At 36.5% G+C, this 22,394-nt stretch overlaps 1 protein-coding gene across 1 annotated transcript in view; it reads left to right on the top strand.

Moving 5' to 3' along the window:
* The first annotated feature begins 467 nt into the window (after positions 1–467).
* LOC112044720 (juvenile hormone acid O-methyltransferase) overlaps positions 468–22,394 on the top strand; it is a 38,729-nt gene continuing 16,802 nt past the window's right edge. The window contains exon 1 of the mRNA XM_024080675.2: positions 468–579. The gene's annotated coding sequence lies outside the window, so the exon portion shown is untranslated. The remainder of the gene's footprint in view (positions 580–22,394) is intronic.

Here is a 22,394-nt window from a genome sequence, read left to right as displayed (position 1 = left end):
CCACTGGAACAGCTAGGTTTTCGCTATTCGGCTTTTATCTATACTTCTATAGTAATATATATAAAGCTAAAGAGCTTATTTGTTTGATTGAATGCGCTAATCTCAGGAACTACTGGTCCGATTTGAAAAATTCTTTCAGTGTTAAATAGCCCATTTATCGAGGAAGGCTATAGGCTATATATTATCTCCGTTTTCCTACGGGAACGGGAACCACGCGGGTAAAACCGCGCGGCTAGTAATCCCATAAAGTAACATCTACGGCGACTAACACGTAACCCTAAAACAACGACGCAGATCTGCAAACGTAGTATTTCTATGACTTGGCCGTCACTAATTGGTGAACTGGCATTGAATAACGTAATCAGATTTGTTGCGTATTTCTCTACAGCCTACGACTATAGTCTATAAACGATATTCATCGGAGTAATTCATTTACGCGCTTAGCATTCGCGGTGATCAATATATTCCTAGCTCGTCTATAGTCAACTCTTTATAATTAGTGATTTAATTAATATTGTGAGTGTGTGTCTGTCTACAGCTAATATATGTTAGACTGTTGTTCTGCATTATTTTTTATAGGTATGTAAACTACTTTTTTTTTAAAACATTAACGTAATTTTTTGTTTTTAAAATTACTTTATTTATAACACATTAGATTACATTCGTTAGAAGAGTTTTTAAAATATGCCAGGGTCGTTTATAGCGACTTCTCCTGAATAAAAATAAGTGAATTTAAAGTTTTAATATTGCTCTGTCTGGTGAAATTTTGAATGGCATGAAGTTTTTAAATTTCTTAAATCATAAATACCTACTCGTAAATTATCTAAATGATTATGTTATCTAATAAAAATAACATAAATAATAGGATAGAGGTAGGGTAGGGGTAGAGTAGAGGTAGGGTAGGTGTAGGGTTGGAGTAGGGTAGGTAAGGGTATGGAAGAAGTGCACTAAAGTCAAAGCGAAGCTTGACTGGGTCAGCTAGTGTTACCTAAAAATCAATTTCATGTCAAAATCACATTTATAAAATATTTTTGATACTTACTTTACTTTTATACTATATTACTTATTTTTAACCAATATTATAACAAAAGCAATAAACAACTAAACTCCAGTAAGTACGAGTATATCCGCTTAACAAAAATAGGTGAGCGTTTAAGAAAGTTACGGAGATTAACCAATAGACATAATTGAATAAACAGTGGTTTATCGTATTACACAAAATGTAGTAATATGATCTGTCCTTGACCCGTGGGTATTTATTAAGTTAAAATACAAATTACGACAAGGATCGTCGATTTTCTAAAATAAATGGGAAACTATTTACATATAGGTATTACAAAAATTCGCTGGATGCAGGTGGCTCAGTATCGTGATGTTTGGAAGTCTCTACAAAAGGCCTGTGTCCTGCAGTGGACGTCCATCGGTTGATATGATGATAATGATGATTATTATAAAAAAATATATATATTTAGCAAAAGTTACCGCTCTAGTCAGATTTCGTATCGATTTAGCTAACATCTGTGTTTGGGTCACAGATAATGATATAAAAACATTTATTTTTGTTTACTATGACAGACGGACGAACGGACACGGAGTGATCCTATAAGAGTTCCGTTTTGTACTCAGACGTACGGTAGCCTAAAAAACAGTACCTTTTACTTTGATTCCTTTGAAAATAATTATGAAAGTCCTTGTTTTCTGCTATATACTTACGTCTAAGCTTTGTGTTGTATAGAGTTGTATTAACTTAGACCTTCTCAATCAATGGGGCTTAACTTGTTGTTAAGCGAAAGCCTTACAAGAAAAAAATACCTGACCTGACCTCAGCCATACTTAGTCTAGTTAAAAATTTGGGATCGTACCCAGAACCTCTAGGCGTAAACAGGAGCGTAGCTACCGCCGTATCAATAGGGGCCGGGGACCCTTACGTGTGAATTCAAAAATTTGTAAAATGTAGGTAGTCCATAAAAAAAGGTTTTTTTAAGCGTGCGTCCAAAAGTTGGAACACATAGGTTAAGTCACTGTCATATTTCTTTTAAGCTATCATTTTTGTTCCTTTTGTGATAAATATTTACCTACCCTTAATTTGGGCATCCCAACTAATTTTAATACAGGGCCCTTCCAAGGCACGCTACGCCAATGATTGTAAACCAAATCAAATCAAATCAAAATTCATTTATTTCAAATAGGCTTAGTTTACAAACTCTTTCGAAACGTCAGGTACTTGAGATAATGGTGATAATAATTATATGAAAATTAATTTAATTAATTAAAGTTACGTGGGTCCCAAATGCGCCTTGGTCTGAGAAGAGCCCACAACAAACTCAGCCAGGTTTATTCTTTTTTAGTTTATCACCATTTAACAATAGGTATATACATAAGTAGCCAGTCATGTTGATAATACATTTCATTTCCAAGCAATTTTTAACCGACTTCCAAAAAGGAGGTTCTACTACTATGATTATGATTGAATATTAATTAAAGCCGTTTCTGAAAGAACCACAGAAATTTTGTAATTTAAACGGCTTAAATTAAAACATCACTGGCTTGGCACCGCCTACAAACTGATCAGAAGGTAGTACATAGGTAAGATGTTATTTTTTGCTTTTTAGTTTAGGTTAATTTTTGAGTTGGAAGTCGGTTGAATTTTTTTTATTAAAATTTTTATGTCGTTAACGTATTCATTAACACTAACACACACGCACTAAGCACACACGAGGTCGTCAGAACACGCTGAAACTATTTGGTGAGATTAATTCGAACCTCTGTTATGACTTCAGTCATTTTTGTCCTGAAAATTGAGTAGGTAGACGTGGGGGATGAAAGTTTGTTTGAGAAAGTATATTTACTTAAAATTGGCTCAGAATTTGGAAAGTTACAACAACATTAGGTGAGAAAAGATGATACAAAATATTTATAAAAAAAATCCTTTGTACTCTTTACCCGAGTGTTTTTTTTTATTCTTTACAAGTTAGCCCTTGATTACAATCTCACCTGATGGTAAGTGACGATGCAATCTAAGATGGAAGCGGGCTAACTCGATAGGAGGAGGATGAAAGTCCACACCCCTTTCGGTTTCTACACGACATCGTACCGGAACGCTAAATAACTTGGCGGTACGTCTTTGTCGGTAGGGTGGTAACTAGCCACGGCCAAAGCCTCCCACCAGCCAGACCTGGACCAAATAAGAAAATCTCAATCGGCCCAGCCAGGGATCGAGCCCAGGACCTCCGTTGTAAATCCACCGTGCATACCACTGCGCCACGGAGGCTGTAACACAAGGAAGTAACTCGAAGTAAAAATTCATTCATTTCAATTGGGCTTAGTTTACAAGAATTTTTATATATTAAGTCAGGTATTTAATATTATTAGATAAATAAGAGCCGTGATAGCCCTGTGGACATGACTTCTGCCTCCAATTCCTGAGGGTGTGGGTTCGAATCCGGTCCGGGGCATGCACCGCCAACTTTTCAGTTGTATGCATTTTAAGAAATTTAATATCACGTGTCTAACGGTGAAGGAAAACATCGTGAGAAAACCTGCATACCAGAGATATTTTTTAATTCTCGACGTGTGTGAAGTCTGCCATTCTGAGTGGAAACTCGCGCTCAGCAGTGAGCTGAATATGGGTTGATGATAATGATGATGATGAGATAATGGAGATTTAAAATTTTAAATTAACACTACGAGGGTTCCAAATACACCTTGGCCCGAGAAAAGCGCACAGCAAACTCAGCTAGGGTATATTTTTTTATTCATAACCATTTTACAAATTTATCTAGAACTAAGTATACAATTGTATAGTGCAATACAATACCAAGCGTCTTTTTTATCGTCTAAATGATCTTTAATAAAAAAATTAACTCATTGAGAGACATGCCCATGGTTTAATGTGGGAGTTTATTATAAAAACGTATACAATTACCCATAAAAGAATAACTAATATTTTGTGTTATTGTTGTCTATTTTAACTTCACGTTAAAATACATGTAAGTATTTTTGCAAATTATCAAATAGAGGATAAAAATCTTGCTTTAAATTCTTGATCTTATGTTCAAGAACTCCCTACAATTTTGTCAGTTGTAGATGTTTTGTGCTCTCTTTCACACACACACAAACACACACACCCACACAAATCCTTTTACCCTACAAAATTCTATACAAATTCCGACAATAACGTCGTTAGAAGCATGTCAACTCGTTCATAAAGTCTGTTCGTCATCCGAAACAAATGGTCTTAAATATTTATTCCTGAAACGTAAAGAGTCCAATCATTGTTCCAACCTTTAGATTGTTTTAAGTTCAAAGTAGCTACTAATTCAGAATCAAATATTGATAAATACTTGTGATCCCAACAAATAGTTTTACTGTGCAAAATCTACACAGAAATTCCGACAATAACGTCGTTAGAAACACGTCTACTCCGACGAGTTCCTACATAAAAGTCTGTTCGTCAAAAGCACCCGGTCTGAAATATTTATTTCTGAACCTAAAGACGTCCAAACAATATTCCGACGCTATAATTGTTTTCAATTTAAAGTAAATTAATTGTATATATAAATTGTATCAATTATTGATAATAATTTGTGATCCCAACTATACAAAATTATTTACAGACAATCCAACAATAACGATGTAGAGGCATGTCAAGTCGTACATAAAAATGTGTTCGTCATTCTCGGATTTTCACCATCGATACATTACCGTACTCTGACTTCCGAAGAACTTATTCCTGAAATGTAAAGAGTCCAATCACAATTTCAATATTTTTTTTAACTGCAAAGTAAATAAACTGTAGGTACAGCTACTATTTAATTTTATTAAATATTGATCATTTGTGATCCCAACAAATCCTTTTACTGTGCAAAATTTTATACACAAATTCCGATATAACGTCGTAAGAAGCATGTCAAGTCGTATATAAAAATGTGTTCGTCATTCTAGGATTGTTACCGCCGGGCGATACATAGCTCTAACTTCCGAAGCACACGCTCTGAAATATTTATTCCTGAAACGTAAAGATCGGGTGGGGGTGGTGGGGTTTATCCCGCGGTTTCCTTCCCGCCGTGTTTTACTTCGAGAATGGGAAGTCGCCGACGGGTCGATATCACCAAAGATAAAGGCCGCAGATGTGAATTTGATATTGCTCTTGTTGTGGGATTTTATTTACATTACCTGCTTATTTTAACGCCCTACTGCAAGAACAGCCCTTCCTTTATACAAGACTAGCCGACGCCCCGCAGTCTCACCCGCGTAGTTCCCGTTCCCGAGAGAATACGGGGATAAAATATAGCCTGTGACACACAAATAACGCGGCTTTTTCTTTGTAAAAGTATTTTTAAATCGGTTCAGTAGATTACCCTACCACAAATTTTATTTCTTCATAATATTAAGTATAGATGGAGGTTATAGTTACCACGGTGCTCCAATGCGGTTTGGTATGAGCTTAAGGTAATGATTGTGGATATACCTAGGCAGGAGTTGCGGATATACCTAGGCAAAAGTTACGAATATACCTAGGCAAGAGTTGCGGATATACCTACCTAGGCAAGAGTTGCGGATACTAGGCAGGAGTTGCGGATATATCTAGGCAGGAGTTGCGGATATACCTAGGCAACAGTTGCGGATGTGCCTAGGCAAGAGTTGCGGATATACCTAGGCAGGAGTTGCGGATATACCTAGGCAAGAGTTGCGGATATACCTAGGCAGGAGTTGCGAATATACCTGGTTTTAGATTTGCGGTTAAGAAATTAAAATTGTACAATAAATTAAAATGATTAAAAAATAAATCTTTAGAAAATATTTCATATGCTATCCAATCTACTATTTTTAAAGATATGGCTGGTAATGCTTAAGTAACTAGTATAGGTACATGATTTTGTTTAAAAAAATGTAGAAACAACCTCACAGCTAAAACGCGACACCTCCATTTCATTTGGTTTACTGAGACTCAATCACAAACAGCTGTAGTAGGTCTTATACCTATAAAATGGTACATCTATTATGCCAACTCTAATCTTTGCCGTTCTCCGACCTCCAGTGGGGGGCCCCCCCACCGTTCGATTGTCTGCGGAGGTTGCCCCGCCGGTGCCATCTGATGTGCCGAGAGCACTCCAGATCTGCATAGATCGTTGCCTTCGTTTTTTCCTATCGAAAAATCAATACCGACTGTTATATATATATGAGAAGACACTTCTTATTGCTTTCATAGTAATAAGCTTATACTCAATACATTTGATTAAAATCACTGCAACAATACAGTTAATTACCGTTATAATCGATTATATGAAGGAATGTTGCAATTGTACATATTTTGGTGAAATCAGTAGGCATGGCTTAAGGGGTAGGTTTTAAATGGATTCCATTTGTGAATATTACATTGCGATTTCGTAGGCTGCAAAGGAGTCGGGTACATAATGTGAAAGTCTCATCCCAAATCCGATTCGAGGTTTCCGCCGAGGTCGTCCTCAAGGGGAAAGAGGCTCAAACACCGCGCAATAAAGCCTTCGCATCCAGCAAAACAAATACAACGCACATTCCAATGCTAGATATCATTCGCCCCGCCCACACAGTCGGCATGACGACTGTAAGCGCTCCCATTGGTCGCCGCGAAGCCTTCTGCATTTCGAATTGGTTATTTTTTTTTCTACAATTGAAATTGGCACTGTCGGTTTGTTCTGTACGAGTGCTGGGCGCAGGCGCGGCGGGTAGGCGTCTACGTCACGTGAACGTATCTACGTTTGGGGCTACGAATGTTTTATTGGACTGCTCTCTCCGTTTTCATTTGTATTTCGTATTCGAATGTGGATTTGTGGCCGGTTTGGGCTTACTGCGCAGTCGTAAGCTGCACCAACGGTTTTAAGGCTGTAGTTTTCTTTGTGCTTAAGTAGTCTGGTAGTAAATTGTTGAGTATATCTTAATAAGAATAATAAGAACTTTATAGCCATACTTATTACTAGGCATACATAATTTTAATTGTACTAAAAACTACAATACAAAAAATTCTATTTACTATTTAGTACTCATATACCTAGCAACAGAGCCGTGATAGCCCAGTCAGTGGATATGATCTCTGCCCTCGATTCCGGAGGGGTTCGAATTCGGTCCAGGGCATGCACCTTCAATTTTTAAGTTGTGTACATTTTAAGAAATTAAATATCACGTGTCTTAAACGGTGAAGGAAAAGCATCGCGAGGAAATCTGCATATGCAGAATTTCCTTAATTCTCTGCGTGTGTGAAGTCTGCCAATCCGCATTGAGCATGGTGGACTATTGGCCTAACCCCTCTAATTCTGAGAGGAGACTCGAGCTCAGCAGTGAGCCGAATATGGGTTGATAACGACGACCTAGCAACATGGCAACTGGCCGCAAACGCAGCCTTATACATGTGCCTAGTGTTAAATGATTTAAATAAAATTGTGTCGTTACATCCGTAGCACTGTTCTGTGTTGTAATTTTCATAATATAACGTCTTTCTTCTATCTTAAGGTTCTATAGGCGTTAAATAAATAAAATTCTCATGTCGTGATGTTTGTTACCAAACTCCTCAGAAACGGCTGAATCGATTTTTATGAAATTTTATGTGCAAATCGGTTAGGTCTGCGAATCGGCCACCATCTTTCGTACCCTTAAATTCAAAATTCATTTATTTCAAGTAGGCTGAGTATACATGCACTTTTGATACGTCAGTTGACTATTTGTAAAGATTCTACCACCGGTTCGCAAGGCAGGTTCTGCTGAGAAGATACCAGCAAGAAACTCAACAGTTGCTCTATTAAATGATAAGGTTGGTCCACCCCAAAATATGGTAAAACAACGTTTGCTGATTCAGGTAGTTTACTTTACAAAAATATTCAATTATAGTCCTTCATTAAAAATTTAACTTAATTTTAATGGCAAAAGGAACTTGTACGAGTTAGCAAGCCTTTTCTCTAGCCTCCTGCTTTCATATGGGAATAATTTTTTTTTAAAACCTTGATAAATTTGGTACTCATCTCTAATAAGGAAGCGTTTTAGATAACTTGATTATTTTTGATTATCTGATTAACAATTGCAAATTATGACTTATTGAATTACTTTAAATAAGCCCACGAGAGTTTTTTTGACGGACGTTAAAAAAACGTTCAAATACAACAAATGCATTCCCAAGTATCTTTATGTTCACACGACATCGTTTTTAAAACACAACGCTTTTTTATCGGGCAGTGTTGCATTTTAAATTTTGGGCGTTGGAAATAGACCATGAATTAAATTAAGAACGTAAATAAAAGCGCCAACGCTATGGGTTTTAACGTATCGCTTTTTTAACTCTAGTGCGTATTAGGACTTACTGAGATAATTGATGAAATATTAGCTAACTGCCCCTTTAGCCAAGTGGCATGTCAATTTTTTTTCTACGATCGCTATCGCTCACGTGATCAAGATCTGTCATTCCCATACATTTTTCTAGTTTTCGAAGCGTTAGCGATCGTAGAAAAAAATAGGCATGCCACTTGGCTAGAAGGCTGGTTGGTTTAGATTCGCTTTTAAGACGAAGTTTAAAATTCTGTCGATACTCACCCACCCTATATCATAGTAGTCTTGCTTAAACTGCGCAACCCTAACGAAATACTTATCTATAACTATCCTTCTGAAATACCTACTCATAATAGCTTAATAGGTAGAATAAACACATCTAGTTCAACCAATAGCATAGAACACATCAACCGTTTAATTGCATTAACAACCGCAACGTAGCACAATACATAGATCTAAGTATAGATGCCATCGAAGGCGACGGTACAAATATATGCCAGAGAACTGCAATAACATCGGACGTCCATGCAGGCTGTGCCCCGAACAATTTCATTTGCGACTGGGCGAGGATAGCGTTGTAATTACAACAACAATCGATAGAGGCGCCACCGTCTGCCGCACGTTTAATCTCGCCGGAATCAAAGGACTGTCGCCTCACACCCACCCTAAACGAGACTCACCTATCGACTACCACCTAACCAACACACATACCCACTAACAGTACATCGCGTAGTGGCAAAGAACAAGTTTAAAATAACATGAGGATAACACGCAATGGATGTCGTGCGTACGTTTTCAATTGTTTCAGAACTCGTTCAGTGGTAAATACTTTGTGTCTCCAAGCCTATATCTGCAACGGTATGCTTAGGTGTCCTCAGACCAGATAGTTGCATTTCCTATACATAACTATTCATGGAGTTTTATTAAAGCTTAACATTGTTTGCCTCTTGTTTATGCTTTTATATAGCCGCCAGTTGTTGCCATATTGTTTTGTAAATATTCCCCCCGTTGTTAATTGAATTCCTGAATCAGTTATTTATAATATGTATTAGAACGCTGTGTAACAACGTTCTAATAATATTCTACGCCCATAATGTGTCATGAATATTTTGAGTAAGCACACACTACACAATTTACATTAAGTAAACAAACGGGATATGTTAAACTAGAGTTTATAGCATAATAAAGGATTGCATCCATAGCATTTTACTGTAGATTATTGGCGAACCCGAAAGTTTGTTACTAACGAACTATTCGTTCTAATAGTGCTGCAAAGTTTGACTTAATAGCAACTAAATAAAATTGTATTCTGTAAGAATAATGAGAGTTTTGTTGATATCACTATTCCACATGACGATAATCTGGTTAAAGCTGAAAAGGAAAAAGTATCAAAATACTGGGACTCACGAGATTACCTCCATGTGGAATGTTGAGTCAACTATTATTATTCCGATAGTTGTTTCAGTCAATGGTCTTATAGCGAAAAGCTTCCACCAACATCTTAAAAAGCTTTCGTTTAACTGTTGAATCAAGAGATGGATACAGAAGGCAGTGATTCTTGAAACGGCGCGTAATGTGAGGAGGTTCCTCACTCTGGAGCCCTGACCACCGGTTGCTTGGACACTCAAATGTCGGAAAAAATGCGGGAGGGTTAAATTTTTTTTTATAAGTTATGTTAATGATACAGTCTGTGAAAGTAGTCTTAGGTTCCAAAAGGCTCGAAGTGCATCCATTAGGGCGGGATATTTTTTTTATAGAAACTCATGCAAGTGCGTCCGCTGATCCGTATCGTACAGTTCGCAGGAATCTACCGTGAAATTAAAAATCCGTTATATACGATGCATCCAATACGTACGATGCGGATCTGTGGACGCCTACCATTATTAGACAGTTCCAATCACAGATCTCTTATCATTCTCAAAGAACAACGTAGATCGTCAATTCTCATATCAAGCGTAGGTTCTAGCTTTGAATTGCTTATTGAATTCCTTATCACAGATTGTATATACACCCGACAACTAGTATTACAGTAGTATTAAAGCTTGAGATGCAAGAGCACGTGGCGTTTTTAAAGGAGGTGTTTTATAACTTGAATATATAGTAACTTAGTGGTGACAACCAACCAATAGACGAAGGCGTTTGAACACGACGTCATACGTCATGACGTAGAGTTGATGTCTCCTGAGTCTGCTCCTTATCCTTTTTAGGCCTCTATCTAGGAATTACAATTAAATGTTGATGTATTCCATTGATGAGGCTACCAAGCCTTGAATAGAGACGCCGGAAGGGAAATAATTTCTTTTACAGGTCCCTAAGCGGTCCCTAAGTTGTTCTAAGATTTTGGTTTTAAATTAAGAAAATTCTCAGGTATCTTGCTCTAACTGTTGTTCCTTCACCGTTTGAAACAAGTGGTATTTAAAATGCACCTAACTAAAACGTTGGAGATGCATGCCCCCGACCGGATTTAAACCTACAATTTCTAAATCGAAGGCAGAGGTCATATCAGGGGCGTAGCTACCGCTGTATCAGCCGTATCAAAGATATGGGGCCCCCGGAGTACAGGGGCCCCTTACGTGTAGAAGCAAAAATTAGTAAAATGTAGGTAATCCACAATCTCTTTTTTTCCCTGGATTAGAGTGCGCCCAAAAGTTGGAAACATCTTATAGTTGTCACTGTCATATTTACTTTAAGTGAGCATTTTTGTTTTTTTTGTGTCAAGTCTATTCTATTTACCCTTAATTTGGGGCCCCCAACTAATTTTGATACAGGGCCCCTCCAAGGCACGCTACGCCGCTACTGGGCCATATCCAGTTGACAGGCAGGCAAGTGCAAACCAAAGAAAGAAGAAAGCCCGCTTCCACCTTAGAATAATTCATCACTTAACATCAGATGTGATCGCAGTTAAGGGCTAAGTTGTTTAATGAGTTATTACAAATTAAATTCAGTAATTACCAACAGTTTAATATAGAAGATAAAAAATAGACTTACTCAATGATCAAACACCCCCACAAAAGTTTCTGTGTCCTCTCGGTATAATCGACGCGTATATCGATTGTCAATAATTTGCGTTCCGCGCCGATATTGTTAGGCGATGCATAGTTTCGCTAAATTATCGTTTACATTGCCATTTTCACCGCATAATGGCTGTCATACTCGTAAATACAGGTAGGTACATATTGAAATTAAAGGAAATTGTTTATATCTATGTATAGCAGAGACTGTAAGCTCAATGAAGCTTTGTGTGTTCATTTTATTATTTATTTATTAATGTTACAGAGGTAAGATTTGTCTTGATTTGAAAGTTTCAAAGACCGGTTTTCTAAATTCTCTTTGTGGCACTGTTCTATATTAGTGGCATAATTATGATATAATTATGACCCCCGAAGCAAAAAGTGGGTTGTTATAAGTTAAACGTGTCTGTCTGTCTGTCAGTCTGTCTGTGGCACCATAGCTCCCGAACGGATGAAGCGATTTTAATATAGTTTTTTTGTATTAAAGTTGACTTATGTGCGAATATTCTTAGATATGTTTGATGAAAATCGGTTGAGCCGTTTAAAAGTTGTGGTATGTGAAAGTGGGGAATAACCTAATGTCTGCAAATATACTCGAGTAGGGTCTCAAATGAAAGCGCACTGGAAGAGAATATTGATTACTTGATCGAGAATATAACATGAAAAAAATTAAAGGTTTTTCAAAATTTTCAATTTTATGTTATTGTCGTCACTTACTACAGTCTACAGGTGAGACCACAGACAAGAGCGTTTGAAAAAAAAAATATCTACCAGTCAACGCTCCTGCGCAGTTGGTAGTGCTTTGGTTCTCAACAGAGAGATCCTGGGTTAGATTCCCAGCTCGGACCTGTTTAGGATTTTTTAATTCCAAACTTGGCTCAGGTCAGGTAATTACCCTGCCGGCAAAGACGTACCGCCGAACGATTTAGCGTTCCGGTACTAAACTGCATAAAACCGTTTGAGGTACGAATAGAATATACCCGTGCCTCATCCAAGATAGAATAAAAAAAGAGTATCTTCCATTTTATTTGATCAATTAAATTGTTTTTAAAACCGTATTTTTATTATTATACTAGCGGACAACCGCTACTTCATCCACGTGGAATTAAATTTTTCACAAATCCCGCGGGAACCCTGGATTTTTTCGGCATGAAAAGCTTATGTGTTCATCCAGAAAAAAATCCATTTTCATTCCAAATTTCAGCCAAATCGCTTCAGTAGCCTCAGCGCAAAAGAGAAATAAACATTTATATATAGTGTGATTACTTTATAATATTAGTGTGATTGCAATTAAATTCAGTAATTGCGAGCAGTTTAATATAGAAGATGAAATTCTACAAGCGAGGTTGCAATGTAAAAGTTGGAACAGTCTCGCATTCAGCACTATGTATAGAGTGCTCCACATAGCGCTATGTATTTGAATCCTGGAGACGTAGAACGTAACGTGTTACGGAAAATTTTATACGTTAACGGAATTTTTATAAGTTTTTACGTTACTTAAGATTCCTGGTTCTAATGTTCACTAACCCATCATTGAATCGCTACTGAGTACGAGTCTCCCTGATAAGAAAGATTAATTTATTATAAGTCATTTGACTTCGAGACTGAGACGGATTATTTGCCATATTTTGCCAGAGGTATTTCATTATATTTTAATAAAATTATTAATAATATAAATTATTAATATTTTAACAGAAAGATATGATCCGGTATCTAATATATTTTAAGAAGGATACTTGTAGTTCCATATACCTTGGGCGCGTTAGAAACCCTCGTAACTTTAATTTTAAGTTTTTGACCAATTATTATCACCATTATCTAATAGTATTATTATCTGACGTTTAGAAAGTGCTTGTAAACTAAGCCTTATATGAACTTTGACTTTGACTTATAATCGCCTATTTTTTATTGCTTTATACTTGGAATATAACCTGTATGTTTGAAACTTTTTTTTTATTCTTTACAAGTTAGCCCTTGACTACAATCTCACCTGATGGTAAGTGATGATGCAGTCTAAGATGGAAGCGGGCTAACTTGTTAGGAGGAGGATGAAAATCCACACCCCTTTCGGTTACTACACGGCATCGTACCGGAACGCTAAATCGCTTGGCGGTACGTCTTTGCCGGTAGGGTGGTAACTAGCCACGGCTGAAGCCTCCCACCAGCCAGACCTGGACAAATTAAGAAAATCTCATCTGCCCAGCCGGGGATCGAACCCAGGACCTCCGTCTTGTAAATCCACCGCGTATACCACTGCGCCACGGAGGCCGTCAAACTAGTAGGAAATACTGTATTTGTTTAAAGAAAAAAATCTCGTACTTGTTTAATGGGTTTTATTACGTATGTATAACCAAGTTTCGACTTGTTTAAATAAAAAAGACCCTCGATAAATGTAAGGATAAAAAAAAAAACAAAAAATAATTTTCTTAACTTTACATGTACAGTTACGTTCTAGTAACCGCGCTACTTATAGAATAGGAAGCGAGTGTAGGTAATGGCGCAAAATAGTGACGCAGTATTATTGCAGGGGGTGGCGAGAGAGGGGGTCGCCCCCACCTCCACTACCCGGGAGCGACTGAAAAGTCCGCGAGAAAAATAAGATCCGCCGTCCTGCTTATTCTTGGGAAAAGCTTTTTGTATATTTTTGTATACTTTTTCTTTCTGTGTGTCGGCTGAGTGCTTGTGTTAGTAAATACTTTGTATGTGCGAATGAACGTTGGAGAGAAATATTAATTTCGGGTGCGCGCCACAAATGTACTCGACTTTGTGTTTTTTACATGAAATTTCAGACGGAGTCATATTTTTCTGACGTGTCGTGTCGTGACGCGTCAAAACAGAATCGGTATCATACATCTTATATGATTTTTTTTTAAATTTTTACAAGTTAGCCCTTGACTACAATCTCACCTCATGGTAAGTGATGATGCAATCTAAGATGGAATCGATTTTGACGACCTCCGTGGCGCAGTGGTACGCGCGGTGGATTTACAAGACGGAGGTCCTGGGTTCGATTCCCAGCTGGGCCAGTTGAGGTTTTCTTAATTGGTCCAGGTCTGGCTGGTGGGAGGCTTTGGCCGTGGCTAGTTACCACCCTACCGACAAAGACGTACCGCCAAGCGATTTTGCGTTCCGTTGCGATGTCGTGTAGAAACCGAAAGAAGGAACCGAGGATTTTCATCCTCCTCCTAACATGTTAGCTCGCTTCTATCTTAGATTGTATCATCACTTACCATCAGATGAGATTGAAGTCAAGGGTTAACTTGTAAAAAAAAAAAGAATCGGGCTAACTTGTTAGGAGGAGGATGAAATCCACACCCCTTTCGGTTTCTACACGACGCTAAATCACTTGGCGGTACGTCCTTGTCGGTAGGGCGGTAACTAGCCACGGCCAAAGAATCCCACCAGCCAGACCTGGACCAATTAAGAAAACCTCAATCGGCCCAGCCGGGGATCGAACCCAGGACCTCCGACTTGTAAGTCCACTGCGTATACCACTGCGCCACGGAGGCTGTCAAAATGCAACACATCAGCCATCACAACATGTCACGGCACATAAGTGTAAATGTTGTCATACAAAATGATACCGATTCTGTTCTCATGCGTCACGACACGACACGTCAGATAAGTATAATCCTCGCTTAACTGTTATGTTAATTAAAATGATGGCGGATACCCGCACGTTCATCTTTTACTGGCGCTCTTACTTATGGAGATCCTTAGGATATAGAGCTTAGACCCACAACGCTTCTCTAACGCAGGTTAGCGGCCTAACTTCTGAGGGTGTTATTATTTGTCTGCTACGATCACTATCTATATTTATAATGAAACTGGTAGAATTCTATACATTTATTCGCAATTTGAGATTTTAATTATATAATTTGTAACACCAAACGTTCGCGTGGCATAAAGGACGCCAGCGCCATCTAGAATCTGTACATTTTGTACATTCTGTACATTGAAGATATTTTGAAATTTTTTGTTGAGGGGCATTATATAATCGATACTAAAGCAAAAAATAATTTTTTCGATTTTTTTGTCTGTCCGTGTTTTTTGTTATTCGCCGAAACTACTGAATTAATTCAAATGAAATTTGCACGGAAGACCATAATACGGAGAAGGTTATAGGAAACTTTTTATTGCGAAAATAAAATAAAAATAGGGTTGAAAGTTTGTATGGAAAGTCCTTCATTATTAGAGTTACAGTTTTAAAAATTTGTTCATAAATCATAAAACAAATACGAAATATAATGTGATTCAAAAAATTTTAAAATTAAACCTATAGTGGTGAAATAGGGCTTGAAAGTTTACATTGAATTCCACGCGGACGAAGTCGCGGGCGTCCGCTAGTTATATGATAAAGGTAAAAACTGGGAGCGGCAGCTTAACTTATTTTCGAGAATGTACGAGTAAAGCTTACTGGCTACTCACAGCTGGCATTTATATTGAAAGTTTCTTGGAAGACAGAAACGCTCAATATTCCATATACCGATCTAGGACTCAAACCTAGGACCGAAGCGACATAACCACTGGCCCAACGAGGACGCGACCGCGATTTCGTTATACATGGAATACTGCATGAAATTAAAATAATCTTAATCGCATTCTTAAGAAAAGCCTAAAACAAAAAGCCTGAAAAAAATATATTCAGCTTAGTTAAATTGTTAACTCATCTTCTATAGGTCCACCAAGAATGTCTACTTCAAGTCTAGCTTGTCACAAAAACCTAAGAACATTTTGTAGTAGTTAGTACCTAGTTAAGCCCTAAGCTATAAGCTTAACAAAGTATTTTTTTTTTAGAATACGATAAATCATTTTAAGGATAATATCATAAAGAAGTTATGATATTTTTTGTATTATTACATACGTTGGTTATTTATAAAGATCAATTTGTATTAGTATCATTAGAAATATTTAACATCTTATTATTAGAAATCTGTTTTATGTTTTGGTAAAAATCCAATTTTTTATTTATAACTTACCTTTTTCAAAGAATTAAATGATTATCAGAGAGACGTTATACTCAACACAAAAATATCTTTATAATAAAACGAATAATGAATTACGCCCTCTCTTGCATTGTCTCTGAACCTCTGAATGCACGGGAGTAAGCGAAGCACTCCTTCTAAGCTAAACCAATTGTTGCCTCCCCGAGGTTTACAAGTTTATGTATAGATGGCTCTCATCGCCTCTTTTCAACAGGACAATTTATACTTAATGCAAAAATAAATATATCCATATTATAGGAACGAAGTTGTTAAAGTTTTGATCTACAAGTATATACCTATTTATCATCATTTGAATTTCACAAGGTACACTAATATCGTAGTATCGAATCCGGTCCGGGGCATGCACCTCCAACTTTTCAGTCGACAAATGTGTGCATTTTAAGAAATTAAATCATGTGCCTCAAACGGTGAAGGAAAACTTCGTGAGAAAACCTGCATACCAGAGAATGTTATTTATTCTCTGCGTGTGTCTGCCAATCCGCATCAGGCCAGTGTGGTGGACTATTGGCTTAACCCCTCTCATTCTGAGAGGAGACTCGAGCTCAGCAGTGAGCCGAATATGGGTTGATAACGAACACTGGTAATAATTATTATTATACTAAAGCCATACCATATAGTAACCAGTACTCCTCGAGAGTACTGGTTACTACCAAACAAATTAGAAATGGGGGTAGAAAACGCATGTCATTTCATAACTTTTTGTTGTAGGTAAATTATGTATTTTTATTAGAAAATATTATTTAAAATATGTTAGCTATATGAAATTGTTTTAAGCTAAATCACATTTATTTTCATTAATTTAAGAACAAGTTAATTATAATTATTATTATTAGTGAAATGACTAGCGATTTGTACCCTCATATTTAATTTGTTTGTTGATAAATATCCTCGAGTATGGCTTTAGTATTAGGTAAAATATTAAAATAAAATTAATATGAAAAGTTATGAACACTAAATTAACAAAAAACCATGTTTGTAAACTAAACAAAATAATAATTAATTAAATAAACTCTTTCACTGAGTTTGAGTCTAATCTAAGTTACATTTCTTAGTTCCTCTTGTGTTATGAGGGTAGGTACCCGCTGTTTTTCGGCACTTATCTTTAAGTGATATTTAATTGCTATAACATTTTTTTTTGTAGGGAGTGAAATGATTTTGTTTTAGGTACCAAAATAATTGGTAAAAGGGATTCTACCGTTTTTTTATTTAACTTGTAATTTTTCATTCAGAGATATGAGAATAGATTTTCCACAATTGTCGACTGAACATAAGAATAGTGGAAAGTAATACATAACTTTAAGTGGGAAGATGTTAAGCCACTACCTCAGAATATGTTAGAGTAATCAAAGAACAGAAGAATTCACAAGACGATGAGTGGAACCAAATCATACGTCAGAATCGTCACATATCTAAGCCTACGACAACTCTTATGACCTTAAACATAACCTGCCTTAATGTCTGAACCATTGCACTTCAATAAGAGAGCAATTTTAAACCGACGCACAGTGCCTAAACAATTTATTTCGTATCTCTGACTCTTTTACACTAACGGATATGACGCGAGCGTGAGTAAGAAAGCAGACCAATTTAAAATTTGGGTAGTAATGTATGGGGCAATGCACTCTACAACAGGTTGGGAGAGGACAAAAGTACGATTTTTGCAATAATACAAGTTAAAGAGTGTAATGTTGAATTTAATATACTTCAAAGTAAACTGAACAAAAGATACATAAGTACAATCACTTCTCTGAATGAAATTCGTGAAAACATAGAGATCTGTGATTAGTTGTAATCTAGATTCTAGAAGTTAGATTTTGGCGGCCTCCGTGTTGCAGTGGTGGATTTACAAAACGGAGGTCCTGGGTTCGATCCCCGGCTGGGCCCATTGAGATTCAATCAGGTCCGTGTCTGGCTGGTGGGAGGCTTCGACCGTGGCTAGTTACCACCCTACCGACAAAGACGTACCGGCAAGCGATTTAGCGTTCCGGTACAACGGAAAAGGTATGTCGATTTTCATCCTCCTCCTAACAAGTTAGCCCGCTTCTATCTTGGACTGCATCATCACTTACCATCAGGTGAGATTGTAGTGAAGGGCTATTATAAATAATAAAAAAAAAATAAAAAAAACTAGACTAGTTAGATGTCCGAGACTTGGTTTGTTTAGTTAATTACTGTGTAAACTTGTTACAAAACGTGAACACAGTTTAATTTGTTAACCTAGAAAACGGTTAATTTGACAGAAAAATGCAAGATACATTTCTTGTAGAAAATTTTATGTGGAGTTTAAAATGCCTAAAATTACTGGACTAAATAGAGTACTCGTTTATAGTTATTAGTTAATGTTAGCAAAAACATTCTTCTCTAGCTTTTAAAATACTTGTGTAAAGTATTTACCAACTTGTAAAAAAATAAATATACCTTATTACAGAGTAGCAAATGCCGCGCGGTTTCACCCGCGTGATTCCCGTTCCCGTAGGAATACGGGAATAAAATGTAGCACATAACATCCGGGGATAGTGTAGCTTCCCAACAGGGAAAGAATTTTTCAAACCGGCTCAATAGTTTCGGAGCTCAATTCAAACAAACAAACAATGAAATCTTTCCTCTTTATAATGTTAGATACTAAAAGTACTTTACCAAATGAACATAAGCACAAGTAACTACATTAACTCTATGCTTTTTATTGATTATTAATTCATTTATCAACGCAAGATAATCTCAACTTCACATAAAATCCCCATAAGTTACTACACGACTATAAATGTTATTACATCACTATGGTTTTTTATCTAAAAATGCACGATTAGTTAAGAATTAAGATGCAAGAGGCAAGGTCGACTACTTTCTCCATTTTAAAATGTAATATATATCGTAAAGTGATACCAAAATATGTTCTTCCCGGCCCGTTTCGTGATATTGACTTTTTTCTAACTTTCACTCCTTGGTTTCATCATCAATTTCCTAAGGTCATTCGAAGCGTGGTAATACCTCCTCTAAGATAGTACTGTACGGAACCTATTGAGAAAATTAATCCATATTTGTTCAAGTACGAAATATCTACAATTAAAAATTATACACATACAAACTAATATATATTTAAATACTTTAGAATATAAATCGAAAGAATCCGATTTCTGTTTAAACATTGTAGAATGTTAAGTGTATGTAGAATGTAACTCGTATAAAACACTAGCTGATGCCGCGCGGTTTCACCCACGTGGTTCCCGTTTCCGTAGGAATACGGGAATAATATATAGCCTGTAGCCTTCCTCGATAAATGGGCTATCTAACACTGAAATAATTTTTCAAATCGGACCAGTAATTCCTGAGATTAGCGCAGTCATCAGACAATCAAACAAACAAACAAACAAACAAACAAACAAGCTATTCAGCTTTATAATATTAGTATAGATTAGCCGCCCTGCTGTGATAGCCCAGTGGATATCAGCTCTGCCTTCGGAGAGGAGGGCATATGTTCAAATTCGGTCCAGGACATGCACCTCCAAGTTTTCAGATATGTGCATTTTAAGAAATTAAATTATCAAATGTCCCAAACGGCAAAGGAAAAACATCGTGAGGAAACCTGCATACCTGAGAATTTTCTTTATTCTCTACGTGTGTGTAGTTTTTACAAGTGTCAATCCGCATTAGACCAGCGTGGTGGACTAACTCCTCTCACTCTGAGAGGACACTCATGCTCAACAGTGAGCCGAATATGGTTAGTAATAATGTAGAATGTTATTTCTGGAAGTATAACCATTTGCAAAATTATTCTAACCGTTTCATATGTATGTTATTGCTTATGAACATGGTCTATATATTTTTAACTTGCGGTTACATCCATTACCACCCCATATTCCCATGGCAATCTGAAGTACCTATTTCCATGGGAATACGGGGATAAAATATAGCCTAGTTTACTCCCTGATTTTTTTATGTGCAATAAAGAATATATCTTTCTATCCATCTTTAATGTAGTCTTTATCGCTGAAAGAATTGTTCAAATCGGTCCAATAGTTTTTAGTTTATTCGTTACATACAAAAAAAAATCTACAATATAGATAATTTTTTATGGAAAATCATTATTTAATTAACTATTATATCCATATCAACATATAAAAAAGATATAAAAAATGTAAATATTTTTGAATTGTATCAAATAAGCGTACAGATCTCTAATTTAGAAAATACCTTCCAACAGCATCTGTACCAGTTAGATGCGCCACGTGATGCAATTACATTTAATTTGTTAGGCACAAGAATGAGATAATAAATATTTCGAAAGACTTGTTCTCTTCGAAGAAAGTGTTTGTTTGTAATTGGATGTGTGTAGACACAACACCTTAGGCTTGGTTTATGCATATTGAAGCAACGTATTAACTACCTATATGATTCATATCAGCCGATGGACGTCCACTGCAGGACATAGGCTTTTTTTAGGGACTTCCAAACATCACGATACTGAGCCGCCTGCATCCAGCGAATCCCTGCGACTCGCTTGATGTCGTCAGTCCACCTGGTGGGAAAAATAAATATTGTAAGAAAATTTAAACTAAATACCACTATAATTACGAATTAATTTCGATCATCCGAAACAAATTTAATTTGCCGCAATAAGCGAGTTACTAAAAGTTTTAAAGGTAATAAATATCCGAAAAAGTATATGTATGGTATGGTATAATAAAATTCCCTAAATACGAGCCCTTTCTCCTGATCTTGAGCATTGAACTCGGACGGGGTGACATTGCGAACTGCAGTGAACAACCGCTGACCCTTTTAGATACTTGTTGTTTTTAACCTACAGTAATATAATTCGGGGGTACTTCATATAATGTACATTTTTTATATTATTATAAAGCATCATTAACATAAATTATTGAAGCTTGCTTTTAAATACTTCAATACATATACATTATGTATGAAATTTACATAAAAACATTGTCCGAAAACATTTATTTTTGAATACATATTGTTTTAAGATCCATTCGATTTAACACCAATGTGTTTTGGCGATAATAATTAAAAGTGGCGTAATTGAGTATGGAAAAACCTTTTTTATAAAGTTATAGTTATGAATTTTAGTAATATAATGAGATTTAAAATCCATCACTAGAGGTTTAAAAGGGGTCAAATATAAAACAATGTGTTACAAGAATTTTAAAAATGTCACAAATGTTTTTTATTAAAGTCTATCATTTATCAAGTATGTTCAAGGTAAGATTTATGGATACAATGTATTGGGAATAAAAAGGGGAGGAAATTTTTTTTTTTTTACTAATATTATAAAAGCGAAAGTTTGTACGGATCTTTGTTACTCTTTAACGCCGCTACTACTGAACCGATTTGGCTGAAATTTGGAATGGATATAGATTTTACGTTTTTTTTTTTAAAGAATATTTACCATATCTTTTAAATATGACCAATATTCCTATTTCCCTCCGACTAGTCGGGAAAGACTGTATTAGGAGTGGGTACGACAATAGACCAACGAGGCGGGGTTCGAATCATTATCCCTGTGATGAGTCCGAGCGCTCTTACCGTTGAGCTATTGAGGCTCTGGATTATACACATACTTTGATTTGTGAAAAAATGAATTGCAAGCGAACGAAGTCGCTAGTAATTAATATATCTTAAAAACAAAACATAAAGTATCAAAACCGCTCAAACCGACTAACACAAAATGTACCGACCGTGCACTTGCATTATGGCGTATGGATGCACTGTCTTGAATTTTTTTCGGCGTTTTTTAACTTCGTCCTTGAATTTCAAGTTTAGATTACAGCTTGCACATTACCAAACGCGTTGTTTGCACACAGGTGTATTACTTCAGGTGCAGAGGTGCAAGTCGCGTGCACTGCGTGCATACGTTGTTATGTACTTAATATGCGGGCGCTTTTTGTTGTACCTACCACAACCGAACTTGTACTCTGCCAAGCCAATGTCATTACCATCTGGTGTTTTTTTTTTATTCAACAAGTTAGTTTTTGGCTGTCATCAAGATTATATACAGGTATTACGTCAGAATATACGGCTTTGAAAATCAAATGTACCGAGAAAACTGAATTTTGGATATGATGTGAGA

This window comes from Bicyclus anynana, chromosome 9 (assembly GCF_947172395.1).
Source record: "Bicyclus anynana chromosome 9, ilBicAnyn1.1, whole genome shotgun sequence".
Classification (NCBI taxonomy): Eukaryota; Metazoa; Arthropoda; class Insecta; order Lepidoptera; family Nymphalidae; genus Bicyclus; species Bicyclus anynana.
Note: the sequence above shows the minus strand (reverse complement) of the source record. Positions and strands in the feature narration are given on the sequence as shown.